Source organism: Chiloscyllium plagiosum, unplaced genomic scaffold, assembly GCF_037043375.1.
Source record: "Chiloscyllium plagiosum isolate Xiang-an unplaced genomic scaffold, Cpla_swu_hap1 HiC_scaffold_12, whole genome shotgun sequence".
In the NCBI taxonomy this organism is placed as follows: domain Eukaryota; kingdom Metazoa; phylum Chordata; class Chondrichthyes; order Orectolobiformes; family Hemiscylliidae; genus Chiloscyllium; species Chiloscyllium plagiosum.
In genome coordinates this window covers 67354445-67368205 of record NW_028270150.1, presented here as the reverse complement: position 1 = coordinate 67368205, position 13761 = coordinate 67354445, and the positions used below count along the sequence as shown (strand labels likewise).

General features: G+C 40.2%; 1 protein-coding gene across 5 annotated transcripts in view; it reads right to left on the bottom strand.

Moving 5' to 3' along the window:
• il1rapl1b (interleukin 1 receptor accessory protein-like 1b) overlaps positions 1–12690 on the bottom strand; it is a 1405689-nt gene extending 1392999 nt beyond the window's left edge. For 3 of the 5 annotated variants that reach the window (XM_043700749.2, XM_087992884.1, XM_087992883.1), the window contains exon 1: positions 6636–12690. The gene's annotated coding sequence lies outside the window, so the exon portion shown is untranslated. The other 2 variants (XM_043700748.2, XM_043700750.2) reach the window with 1 other exon arrangement.
• Between the last annotated feature and the right edge of the window lie 1071 nt (positions 12691–13761).

Below are 13761 nucleotides of genomic sequence, written 5' to 3'. Positions count from 1 at the left end.
CATGCGTGGTGTTAGCATATGCAAGTCCAAAATGAAATGGGTCAATTTTATTCAGTCAGCTCTCTATTGAGTACAATGCATTTAGTTGGCTCAATAAAATGATTAAACCTCATTTGATCTATTCACATGCATGCAAGATTGGCTGCGCTATGTGGAAAAGGTGGTCACTTCATCTGAGCAAATTGATCAGTTTTGCAGATAGAGTAATGTTTAGTACTGTGTGTCTGAATGTCTGTAGCCTATTTTTCCACAATCCATCCAATTTATTTCAGGCTGTGACGCCGCAGTATGAAAGTTCATTAGCCAAATCACCTGCTCCAGATCTTCCAAACTATTATAATTTCCTAGTCTTCACCAATGAGCCAAATCTCACTCTAATCTGAACTAACTGAAATTTATGAATTTTTCATAACGTGTATATTTCTATGTATGCCTTTCACTATTAGTCATGTCCCACAGCACATTAAAACAGCCAAGCACTTTAAGTAGTCAATTATAATTTAGAAATAATTTCTATTCTCTACAGAATGTACACAATCATACTAAAATTTGCAATCTGAGTTGAGCCCAGTTTGCCATGTTCAGCTATGCAAGGTGAATAGAATATATTATTTGTGACGTACATTAACTTGCCATAAAGCAGTTTCTCCAAACAGAACAAATGGCTGTGTACTTATTTTCAGACAAAGCCACCTGCAACAATAGAGACACATTTATATTTTCAAGTTGGTAGAAGTATTCTGGGATACAAATATTCTTGGGTATCAACAATACAAATAATAATTCTTACTGCAAAGTAGACAAAAGGTGTCAAAACTATTGCTCTCTCAATTTTTCCACCAAGGACACACTGAAAAACCAGTGCATACATGCACTTTCACTGCAACTTAAATATCAATTGATGCTCATGAATAGTATGCATTGAAAACAGCTATAAATATTCTGTGCTGCCTCTTCATGGCATGTACAACAATAAAAAAAATTGCATTCCATTAAATCTTCACCACACTTTTATTGAAAAGGCATATAAAAATAGTTTCTGGATTTGCCTTACTATTGACTCAATTCAGTGATCCATATCAATGCCCATCAGAACACTCACTTGCGGTTCCAATTATTCCTCAAGTCAGCCATTTCTTCGATGGCCTTCTTCCTCTTTTTTTGATATATTATTGTCACATTTACATAAGTACAATGAAAAGTTTTGTGTGCAGTACAGCCAGATCATAACGTACAAAGATCATAGGGTGATTGGGGAATACAAAGTTACAGTTGCAAAAAAGATGCACAAAAAGCAAGATAACATTAATTTTGAGATTTGAGAAGTCTATTCAGAAGTCTAATAACAGTGAGAGAGAAGCAGTTCTTGAATGTGTTGATACCTGTGATTACACTTTTGGGTGCTACATGGCACTATTTATCCAAATCATGTGATATCATCATGTGTCTTGGAATTTTGGTACCTTGAAAAAATAATCTTTCATAAAAATCTCTATTTGAAGTAGATGAATATTTCTCAGATTTGCAATATGATTGGTTCATTAATGTGAATGATCAATAATTGCATTAGATACATTGTGATGTGTTTTGTGCAGCTGGCCACTCTACACTGGGTTTTCGTTACTCTCATCATCATCCTCCATGGAAGACATCCCTGCTTTCCCTATCACCACAAACTCCCCATCCCAACTGGTCCATTGATCAGAATGAGATGAGGAGATTTTTACACACAATGCTCAGAATGATGAAAATGAGGACTGCAAATACTGGAGATTAGGGTTGAGAGTGTGGTGCTGGAAAAGCACAGTAGGTCAGGCAACATCCAAGGAGCAGGACAGTTGACATTTTAGGTAAAAGTCCTTCAAGAGAATGTCTATGGTTTTCTGTTCATCCATAGTCAACAGATTTAAGTCTGAAAATTATCTTAAGATACAAGGTAACATATCCAATTATCCAACATGTACAAAGAGAAGATTGCAAGTTATTCATCTCTACTCTAAAATGTACAACTTTTTAAAAACATGATAATACATATATATGTAAAATAGATATGATGTGCAGGATACAGAAACGTCTGCTATTCTTTCCTTCTATACTTGAAATAGATTGTTACTGTTCAGCTACTTGCTACATTTTGCCACATTTTACAAAAAAAATCTACAAAACATTCTATCAAAGAAAGGTTGTTTGCAGTCTGAGTTTCTTTACTAAATAAGTGTAGCTTTTTTGACAGTATCCATCATGTTTTTACTGTCAAAATGTGGCAATACAGCTATGAAACCAAATGTTTTATTTTTCTTCATTTTAGGGGAAATAATAATTCAAATCACATTCATGACACTTGTAACCTACCATGTGAAGTTTCAACATACATTTATCTTTATTACTTTCAAAACCATGTATTTTATGAAAGTCACAGTTAAGAAAAAAAATTTTGATTGAGAATCTTGATGTCAATCAAATAATCTCATTTTTTCTAAACTTATCAAACAGAACCCAATCTTTTCTTTTATACTGGTCATTATTCCAAATCAGCTGGAAAAAAAATCAAGAAACAAGTAAATTCAAACAGATTAGACAGTATACTTAAAAAGAAAAAAAAAATGTTTAGTATTATTAATCAACCTGTCCTTTATCTTGGATGCTGACTGACCCTATTGTGTGTTGCCAAGAATTTCTGCTCTAATTTCACATTTCCCTTCTCTTTTCTACAAGAAAAGCTGTCATTATAAAATGCTCCCATGGTAAAATGAAAAAAAAAATGAGGATGATCAATCTTTATCTCATTATTTGCTCAGCTTTCTCTGAATCACTGAGGGTAATCAAAAGCCCCTACAAAAATAATGCTTGGACTTTGGTTGCAGCATTGTGCACAACTACTCAGAATACTGCTTTTCTTCCTAGAAAATAAATCTATTGCATTGATCTATGGCAGAAGATTCCACTACCAATAGGAAAATGTGGGGAAAAAAAAAGTTTTGATGATTTTAAAACCTACTGACAATTGACCCTAGTAACTGTCATTCTGATCACAATACTGGATATAGGAAGTCAACCAATGTTTACCAGTTTCAAAAATTCCATGAGAGTTGAAAAAAATGAGAGATAATGGGCCAGGTATTTTCCATTTTAGGCTCAACTTCACCTTCAGAGATCCCACTTGACAATTTCAAGCTATGATCATTTATCACAAAAAGCAATTTCAGAAATATTTTAATTCAATTTATATAAATGTGTTTCATCAGTACAACTAGTAATAATAGTAATATTAGGTGCTTCACAAAGTTTGTATTTCCAGTCACCACACATGCAACCATTGATTCCTAGGATAAAAGCATTTGGACAAGTTGGAACAATAGACAGGGCACTACAAGATGTTTCCTCTTCTATGGGTGTAAGAATCTTGCATTTAAGTTAGAGACAAGGAGGATTTTTAAACTTTTCATTGTAATACAGCCTATAATAGTCGATTTTGATCAGCAAGGGAATCAAAGGTTATAGGTTAAGGTCACAATCAAATCAATAAATAGTTGGTGCAGCAAACTTGAGGGACTGAATGGCCAATTACTACTTCTGATGGCCTACGCATGTACAATTTACCTAAATAGACCCAGCCATCTATGACAGACGGCCATAACCAGAAGATGGTCATACAGTTATATGTCGATTGTTACTCGTCTACAAAAAAGGAGAAAGTGAGGACTGCAGATGCTGGAGATCAGAGAGAATAAGTGTGATCCTGGAAAAGCAAGCAGGTCAGGTAGCATCCCAGGAGGAGAGTAGACGTCGACTCTCCTGCTCCTCGGATGCTGCTTGACCGGCTGTGCTTTTCCAGCACCATATTTTTTGACTCTCGTCTACAAAACAGTCTGTTCGTCGGTTACTGTTCCATTAAGCGTGGCTAAATGCTGCCCTACACTTCCTCCAAGTCTTCACACCCAAGGAAGGAGAAAAACAAACGGACCCTCGGTTTGCTAAGTTGTCCACATTGTCCTGCCTATCGCAAAGATAGTATGCCAACTGGTCTTTGTCGGTTCCTGTCCCTCAAAACGTTTGGGTGCTGGCCGACATTCTGGAAAACAGATTTGTTCAGGACCAAGGGAATATACAGTTGGAGACTTTAATTTGCTAAGTTATTGTTGAAATTCACCTGCTGGGGAACAGAATTGAAGGGGGGGGGGGGGAGCAAATAGGGTGTCAATACTGAAAGAGGCGTGGGAAAGTAGGACATGGCCATCTTCAGGTTACTTCGAGCTTAACATCTTTGTAGAATTTGAGCGCCCCCTATTTGCCTACCAACAGTTTGAAAATATCCACATGCTTCGTTAGCATTACCTCTTCAGAAGACAAAACCAACACACCACATGCAATTCCCATATTTTGCATCTCCCAGCTTTTCCTCGGGGTATATTCTCCAAAAGACTATTTCAAATTGGGTAAGAACATATGCGAAGTAGCAGGGGTTAATGTTACTAAAGGACTAGGCAGCGCGTCGTGTGTTTAACTCAAGGCCGATGGAAGCAAGCCATCGTAGCCAGCAATTGGGAGGAGGCACCGCTTTAGGGCTATGGACCACACGCTTTGGGGACAGCTTGCATGAGGATTAAATCGGTGTCGAGGGGACAACGTACCAGCGTGTTAATTTCCGAGTTCATTGCCAATCCTTCTGCACTGCCTCCTGAAGAAGCGTGTTCCCAGCGCAGACACACAAATTATTTCAAAACACAAATAAATCATTGCGGATATCCGAAACTAAAACAAAAGAGTTACGGAAACTGGCTCCCAAAGCCATGGTAGACGCGAAACCTTTACTCGGTCTGTGTGTGTGTGTGTGCAAATACTAAACCTGAGATTCCCAGCATTCTGACTTCCAAAATATGTTCGATTCGAAAGACCAATTAACTGGTATTGCTTAAATTACATTATCGTTGGTAAGATGCTTCTCGTAAATAGGTAATAAGTTATTACGTCCATTTCAGAAACACTAGAGCAACAAAAAAAGTGTTCCTCGCGAGTTAAGTTCAGTTTGACCATTGTCTAAACATAACCTTGACATATTGTATAAAAGTACCAGAGTGGATACTTAGTGCTGTAGGACATGGGCTGGAGTACATTGCTCCTAAAATTTGGTCGTGTAAAAGATGTATTCATCTCGCCTGAAAGGCAGTACTTACAGGAGTCGATACAGTACACTAGATTAGCTGTGTATTCAGTACATCTCCCGTGTACGGCATGTGACGGAGTTGACGGCTGGCGAACAGGGTGGATCTTTGCACCTGTAGGCGGACACTCCACAGTCGCTGTTTGTTACTTTGGCACAAACCAGGCCAGTTATTATGGAGACATGGTCAGGGCAGGTGGAGGGTTCCTCGCTTGGCTCCTGTTAGACGTGGGTGATGAAGTTTTCCCTCGGTATACAGTACGCACGTTAAAAGCGTGACACCGTGATTGTGTAAGGCGATCTTGCCAACCCAGTGTATAATTGCACGAAATGATAGAATTGTCTTCTATGTCAAAAACGAAACTCGGTTTGCCTGATATCAGTTCCTATCGTTCAAAGGAACAGTGTAGAGTCCTCGCAATCCAATGTGATTCAGAGTCAGTAATTAAAGATGAGAATCTTTAGTAGGAGGCGTTGCAACAGAATGCGTGGGAACAGCTTCACTTCAGCAAATGCGGTACAGATGAGACTTCCAGATCTTTCATAAGATAGCTACCGAGTGAGATGCGCTTAAATAAAGCAGTTTATATATATAAAAAAGTTTAAGGCATGAGTGAATCAGGTCTCGGAGGTTGGAGGCTCCATTTTTTCCCATAGCTTGCCAAGTCGCTTACTGCAGGTTTCTAACCCAATGCCAACATTAATTCAAGTGAAATGTATTGTTGGCTCCCTCCCACACTCTCTAGCATGGCCTGGATACCTTCGGACTACGGATTTCTTGCAAGTTACCGGCAGAGACGCTTAAAAACATAAATGACCAACTCCATCTTACTTGGTGCTGGTCATTTCCTCCGTCGAGTGGTTACAGAACTAATCTTGAGACTAGATATGTGTTAAACACGGCATTTCTACGTATCCATCGTCTTTATGGTCACACTTTGAAGTATTTGCATTCACACCAGTGACTGGCGGAGAGCTCAAACTGGAGTGGCTTTTTTTTAATAAGAGGCAAGAGTGAATGAAGGGGTAATTGGCGTTGCCAGTTGAGAAATGTAGCAGACTAGGCTGCTGTTTCTGTTGGACAGGGACTTGGAGAGGATTGATAATAGTGGATACTTGTTCACCACCCTCCCCCCACACCCCACAAATACCCCTCCCAAGAAATAACTGTACTTGAAATAAAATCCGCACCGTACTTCAAATGTTTCTGAAAATATGGCGTACTGTTTTAAATTGACAACTAATCCACAAATGCAGCCACCGGTTCTGCGGTTGTCTGCAAACTTTACGACAATCTTAAAATGCAAGCTCGAGGCAAATGTATAGAAAGCATGTATCTGCAGTAACTTATGGAGAACCGAATCGAGGGGAACTGCATTACGGAGGCATCTACAATGTATCCGGTGGGCTGCAGGAATTTACGGCATTTAACAAAGAGACTCGGGAGTTTATGTAGGATGTGAGGAAATCTTACCCAAACCTCCTGAAATGATCTGCTGGTCCCGATGTCAGCAAATGACACCTTTGATCATTACAGCGCCCACTCAGCGAAAATGCCACCGCTTCCCCTCCAATCTCAGCTCTGAAACAGCGACCAAATTTTTACAAATAAAAAAGCAGCCCCTTCCCGAACGTGCCAAATTCGCTACCAGGGTAATACTTCCATATGCACTCGCATTTCCTCTGGGATCACAGCTTCATGTGTCCTGAAAAGTGGCCAGTTTGCTTGCAGCAGCGGGTGAGCCAGATGCGAGGAGATAGAGCAAGGAGAGACTGGGTGAAGAGGGAGGGAGACAGAGAGAGAGAGAGAGACAGTGCAAAAAGTCCGCAAGCTCTATGACGGGGCGTCGCGACGGCACAAGGGGACGTGGTTTTCCTTTCTCAAGCATCCCATGGTTTGAAGTACACGCTCCGGCAGCAGAGAGTGGAAGCGAGGAGAAGCTGGATCGACACATGCACTCGCAGCTTTCAAGGCTTTTGCACTGCTACCGCTGTGAGAATGCACCGAGCTCCCGCGGCGCACAGAGCTCTCTCAGGTCCTAGCGCCCGCCGCGGATAGCTGCCGACAAGCATCCCAATTTTCTTTTTCCCCGGGCAACGAAACGGGATTGGAAACGCCAAGCACATCGAGTGCTGCTTAACTGCCGAGACCGTTCCGGACTGATGAGCGCAAGAGAAGATAGCCTGCGTTAAAAAAAAAAGCTGTAGCAGCGTGCAGAGCTCGGCTCGAATGCTCCCTGACTGCCGCCCACTGGAGATCCCGAAGGCCAAGAACGCTGGCTGGTCTTCAGCACTGCTGCTGAATTGGGTCCCTATCGCCGGGATCCCACTGAGCATTATTCAGGAGAAGCTTCTCGCCAGATACCGAGTGCCCACTTCAATTCTTTGCATTTACTTTTAACACTTCTCCCCGCCCCCCCTCCCCCCAAAAAAACAAATCTAGTTTCATCCTCGCTCCAGCCAGTTCGCTACAGTGTGAAGTCTTTCACAAAGTTTTCCCCACAGCTGCGGATGAATTAAGAGGCCGCTACAGACCGAAAATAAATGCGATCAGAATTTCGATGAAGGGGCATTCACCAGATGAAAGAGCTCTCAGTGGGGAAACTCGTTCTGTTTACAGACTCTGCTCTAGAGCCGCAGTCTGTGAAGGGAAAGGAACTCCTTAATATCTGCCACTCAGTGCTCACATTGCAGGAGGTAAATGTGAAGCAGATTAAAGCCAATGTACTTTCAAACAGTGGCAGGTGGATCCACGGCGTATAGTGTACAGCATTAGGGAGGGTACAATGGTAACTCGCTTTCTTGAGAAAATATAATCTAGTGATCTGAACTGACTCACATGAGAGATGGTATGAAAATGTGTTTAATGATGTGTTTAATGAGACCCAGAGACATTCAGTTATTCAGCATAAATCCTTGCATACCTAGATCTGTACGGATGACGAATCCAATTGACACGTTCCTACTTATAATTTGGATATTGTTCCACAGTATTAAAGCGTGTTGGGGACAGTCATCACCACCTCCCACACAAACAGACCCACTTTACCCGGCAGTCTGCCAACTGAAGTCACTCACTGAGCGACAGTAGGACAGGATCACCGGGGAATACCTGGCGACCTTTTCAGCTGCAAATTAACCACGCACTATTGATTCCTTTCCATTTTTGCATTTGATCAACTTTAATCCGTAGTGAAGTTTATGCCCTCCCCCCAAATAAAAAAAAGTCTGGTAATTTAGATGAGGTTTTGCCTGTCAATCAGACAGCCTCCAGGCAACATCTCATTTTCACGGCAGTGGGAATTAAGCAAACTGAGCGATAATGGTAGTCAAAGCGATGGACTCTTGACGCTAATGGTAACATGTGAGATCGAATGCTCTTCGATTAGACTTTAGTGCCGCGGAAGAGTGATGGTCTTGCAGGATGTGAAATCAGTGTCGGTCCTGAGTCTGAATATTTGTCACGGTTATAGCACCGCTATTTGCCAAATCTATCACATTTGAAGAGAAGATTCCTGACTGTACATTAAGAAATTTTTCACGGTTCCGAAAACCATGAGGAATGTTTGATATCGCTGCTATAATACACATAATAATCCCATCAGATGAGAAAGAAACAGGCTAAGTTATTGAATTTAGCCTGACCCCGATGTTCTGTTACTCTTGGAAAAATGCCACACGTGGGAGTGACATGTACCTCCACAGAGAGGAAGTGTGACTGAGGTTTCTCTTACAAGATGAAAACGTGTTCCTCATGTTTTTACATTATACACTTGCGTTGATTGGGGAATGCAGGATGAGGGGGTGTAGAATGCGTTTTTGCTATGGCCTGTCGGCTTTGAATAATATCAGCAAAAATGTTTTCAGGCGGGGATAGCTGCGTCAAGACATCAGTATCGTGGTAAAATCGGCAGCTTGGAGGGGTTAGTGTGAATTTCTTGAATACTTTTGGGAGAGGAGCAGAAAATACATGGTTTCCAAAGGGGTATAATAGAGGTTTTCGGTAATAGGATGGAATAAGGGGCAATGATTAAATAGTGCGTGATGTAGTTGGCGGTCTAATCAGGGACAGTACTGAGATCGCACTGAGAATGTGAATGTAGAGTGTTACGTAACGCGCAAACTTTGGTAATTTAGCTGTATATGATGGGGGTGTTTTATGCAAAAGCAGTGTGAATGATTCACAACGTGCACATCACCATTTGAGCAGATAGCGCCTTAAAACTGATATCTGATTAAATTAATTCATTACAATCTGCTCTAAGGAAATAAATGTTTTAAGAGTCTAAACTTTCTGTCTTCCCGAACTGCTCATCTTTACATCGGTAAAGTTATTTTTTACATCTATTGAAAGCCAACCTGTTCACCGTTTCAAGGAGATCCCGCATGGATGGATTCAGGCCATTGTTGCCTATATCCCATGAATAGACAGCAAATAAAACGGACACAAGGGCTTGCACTGGATTGGGTCTTGGTAAACTGTGGAATTTGCTATCATTATTGACCTTTCTGAATAGGATTCCAATAGGATCAAAGTTAAACACAAACTAACGCAGAAATTCTTTTCTTAATTCATTCATAGGATCTGGGTTTCATGAGTGTGTTAGCATTTATTGTCCATCCCCAGTTTATCATCGAGAAGGTGCTGATGGATTGCCTTTTTTGAACTGCAGAGATCCATATGGTGCAGGGACATCCGCAGTGCTTTAGGAAAGGAAGTGCCAGGGTTTTTGCCCCAGCAAACTGCGCAGGAATGACAATACAATTCTAACTCAAGATAGTATCTGGGTTGGGAGGGGGACTTGCAGGTAGTGTTGATCCCTTGCATCTGTTGTCGTTGAGGTTGGGGGTTGGAAAGTGCTGTTTAAGTGAGCTGGTGCAGTGCATTTAACAGGTGGTATGCACTGCTGTCACTGTGTGTCAGTGGTGAAAGGAGTGAATGTCGGATATAATAAATCGGGGTCTGTTAAAAAAAACTCATAAAGGTTTATATCTTGTTTTTAAAGGTGCAAGTAAATGTTTAGTAGTGATCTAAGTAATGGCTATGGTTGAGCAAAAGATCAGGCGCTGAAAAAGTGGTGTTTTATTTGTGGAATGCTAAATATTTCCATCGTGATTATTTGTTAGATTTGACAACTTTTTAAAATAAATTGTAATAAAGCTTCTGCAAGATATTGCAGCTCTACCTTCACCCCATGTATATATCCCAATATTTATTTTACTCTATGTAAAATGTTTAAATAGTAGTTTGGTTTAAGTGCTATTCTGAATTTGCTGGTAGAATGTGAGAAGCATTTAATTCGAATGGCCCACTGAGCAGTTTGATAACATTGCTGTTGCTTGTGGTCTACATGGACAAAAACTACTATTACATTCAAAATGCGTTGTTCAAGTAGGACCTGGCCAAGAAAATAATGTTACTTTAGATTGTTTCACCAACATCCTAAGGCAATGGCTTCTCTTTATTATGCATAAAGCTATTGTGCTCAGTTACTTTCTAAGTGAAAGCAACGCTGGAAAAGGTGGATCTTAGCTCACCCATTGCAAAACTTCATCTGAAAGGAATGTTTTGAACTGAAAGCATGAGTTGTTCTTTTACTCAGAACTCCAATAAAAGGAAAATTTGCAAACTACATTTAAGACAAATAAAAGGTAGTCACTGCACACAATTCTTGGAATAGTTCTTTCCGGGGACAATGTAATCCCCAACAAATTTGATGACCCTATTAGTCGTGTTCGTAAAAACATTGACCTTCCTTGTGATAACAAAAAGTGGCTTCTTCAAAAAAAAACAGTTGCAAGGGATTTGGTGGGTAGCGTTAATTTGGCAATTCGGTTCCTCGGTGTTTTTTTCCTGTAGCTTACGCTTTTATTGAAAAACAATTATTTTCCCCAAAATACACTTTATTCATAGTGTAAAAACACACAATATACCACTTCAAATTTTGCATAACATTTACCATAACGGGTATTACATTTCTCAATTAAGTAGATTAGGTACTTCACTATACTTTCCATTACAAATTATACTTACAACGTGCACTTACATTTCATGTCAAACATTCTCAGGAGCGAACAACCTGAAGGGTTTTCCTTATTATGCAGCCCTTCAGTATGCTATGGAAGAAGGGCCTTGGAGTGACACTTCTTCATTGCACATTAGCACCACGTAGTATGCAGACCTAGACCATGAAGCATGCCAGGGTGCAAGGCCCAGTTGTTAAAATAGTTTTGCACTGGAATACCAGAAAGCTGTGGGCAGCGTGTCTCTTATCAAACTATATGCCGCAGTACTTGACGCTTACGTATTTTGGGAACTGTCCATAGAGCACTGAGTCCTGTATAACAGAATTGGATGTTCAGAATAAGCTTCCACTGAAACCTATATTTGCAGAACTGTTTGGAAAAGCTAATTCTGGATGGAATTGGACAGTAGTCACTTCCACGCGACAGCTGCCTCGAGAGAGTGAGTGTATGGAAGTGGTGAGACTGGGCAAGCAGGAAAGATCTAATCGGGATAATCCATTCTAACCAACCTGAAAAGTTATTTAGATTAGGAGCAGCGACGTTAAGACAAAATGCAGTTCACAGGGGCCTCGAAAGCTTCCGATCGTGTAAATAATTCTCCAGTCTCTCTGAATTAAAGCAGTGAGCAGTGTTAACTCGACTTATATTAATGTCTTTTTCAAATCATAACATGTTTCATTCCACAGTAAAATTAAACATACAGAACAATACGTATCATCACAGCTGTTTAAATCATTTGGTACCTTGTATATTTGCATAGTGACCCAAAATAAACAATACACAATTTATCTTTGCCACAATGGCCATTAGATGTTTTTCAGCACGGACCAGGTTGCTCGATTTACAGCAAAACAATTATGAACCATCAACATACAACTCTACTACTTGAAATCCTAACCCCCTTAAAATCTCCCCCTCTGCATACAAAAGACCCCCACCCCCAAAAAAAACATGAGTGTTAAAGGCAGACTGAAACCTGCACCCACTCCTCACCTCTCACATCTTAGGCGCCATAGAATCCTTTCACATCCACAGCGATTTTCCTGCATATCCAAAATGCTAAACAACTGTGTCGGTTGCTCATGATGTGGTCTCCTCTACACTGGGGAGACAGGACGCCAACTTATGGAATGTTTCAGAGAAAACTCTGATCCACATGCACCAAACAACCCCATTCTTCTGTAGCTGACCACTTCAACTCCCCCTCCCACTCTGCCAATGACATGCAAGTCTTGAGCCTCCTCCACTACCAAATCCAAGCAAATATATTTCCTTGCATGAGCAACCTTTTTCGAGAGGATGCACTGCCTTACTGGGTATCTCTGCTTTTTAAAGTCTGACATTCTTTTTCACACAAATGTATTGAAAGATATATTGCTTGTTCAATATATCATTTCAGTTGTATAACAGTTGTATATCTTTTGCTATAAATTCTGTGTCTTATGATCCTGCTCCACAGCTACCTGATGAAAGAACAGCACTCCGAAAGCTAGTACTTTCAAATAAACCCATTGGACTATAACCTGGTATTGTGAGATTTTTAACTTTGTCCACCCCAGTCCAACACCAGCACTTTCACATCATGGCTACTATTCTTTTTCAAGCTGATTTTCCAAATACTCAGACCAACCTGAAAGTTAGTTAATGTGTGGTCTCCAGGAGAAATAATATCCAATACATAGATTTAACCGCCTTGCATCTAATTTTTTAAAAAAAGCTTTGTCAAAATCCATCATTAAAAGCTATTCTTTTTCCAATTCCTTTTTGTGATGAAATTATTGAAGGAAATCTTCAGTAATATGGTGACCATTTTTTCAACATTTTAGCTTTTGTCTGTGTCTCCTCTTCGAACAGAGTATAAGCAGTTCTAATCCAGGATAAATTTACTGTAGTGCCAAATACAGCAATTTGCCTTTCACACACTTCATATATCTCCAGCTTCACAGCTGCATCGAGGAATGAAATGGTTCTTTGGATATGTTAAGCCATCATTGAACCAATTCACACACTGTTGCCTCCTTCCTTTGCCAGCACTGCAAAGTGCTTCATATTTAATGTGCAGCTGCAACCATTGAAAAAGTGCAGCTATGCAATAATCTCTATTCTCTTCCCTCACACTTTTTCAGCCGAGTTCAGGCCAGAAGTTCTCTACTAACTTCAGGGGAAAGAAAATCATACAAGGTCAATTGTATCTTTTGAATTCTGCAATCGTGGGCTGGAGGCTGGAAATATTACCTGTGTTATACATGAACACAAACAGAAACAATTTATATTTACCTCATGAAATATTTCTTTTTATTATATTTTCTCGACAGTGTTATACCTCAGTGGCATAGCATGCTAGAAATCAAGCCCCACTACTCTGGAAGTCATGATCAAAGTGAAAGGTTTTTTTTAAGTATGCACAATTCCTACGTTATCTGTCTTTTAGATCCAGATTGACAAAAGCACAGACCAGGTTGCTGGATTTATAGCTAAGCAATTATGAACCACCAACATACAATTCTACTACTTGAAACTCTAACCCCTTATAAACTCCCCCTCTGCATACAAAAGACCCCGAAAAACAAACA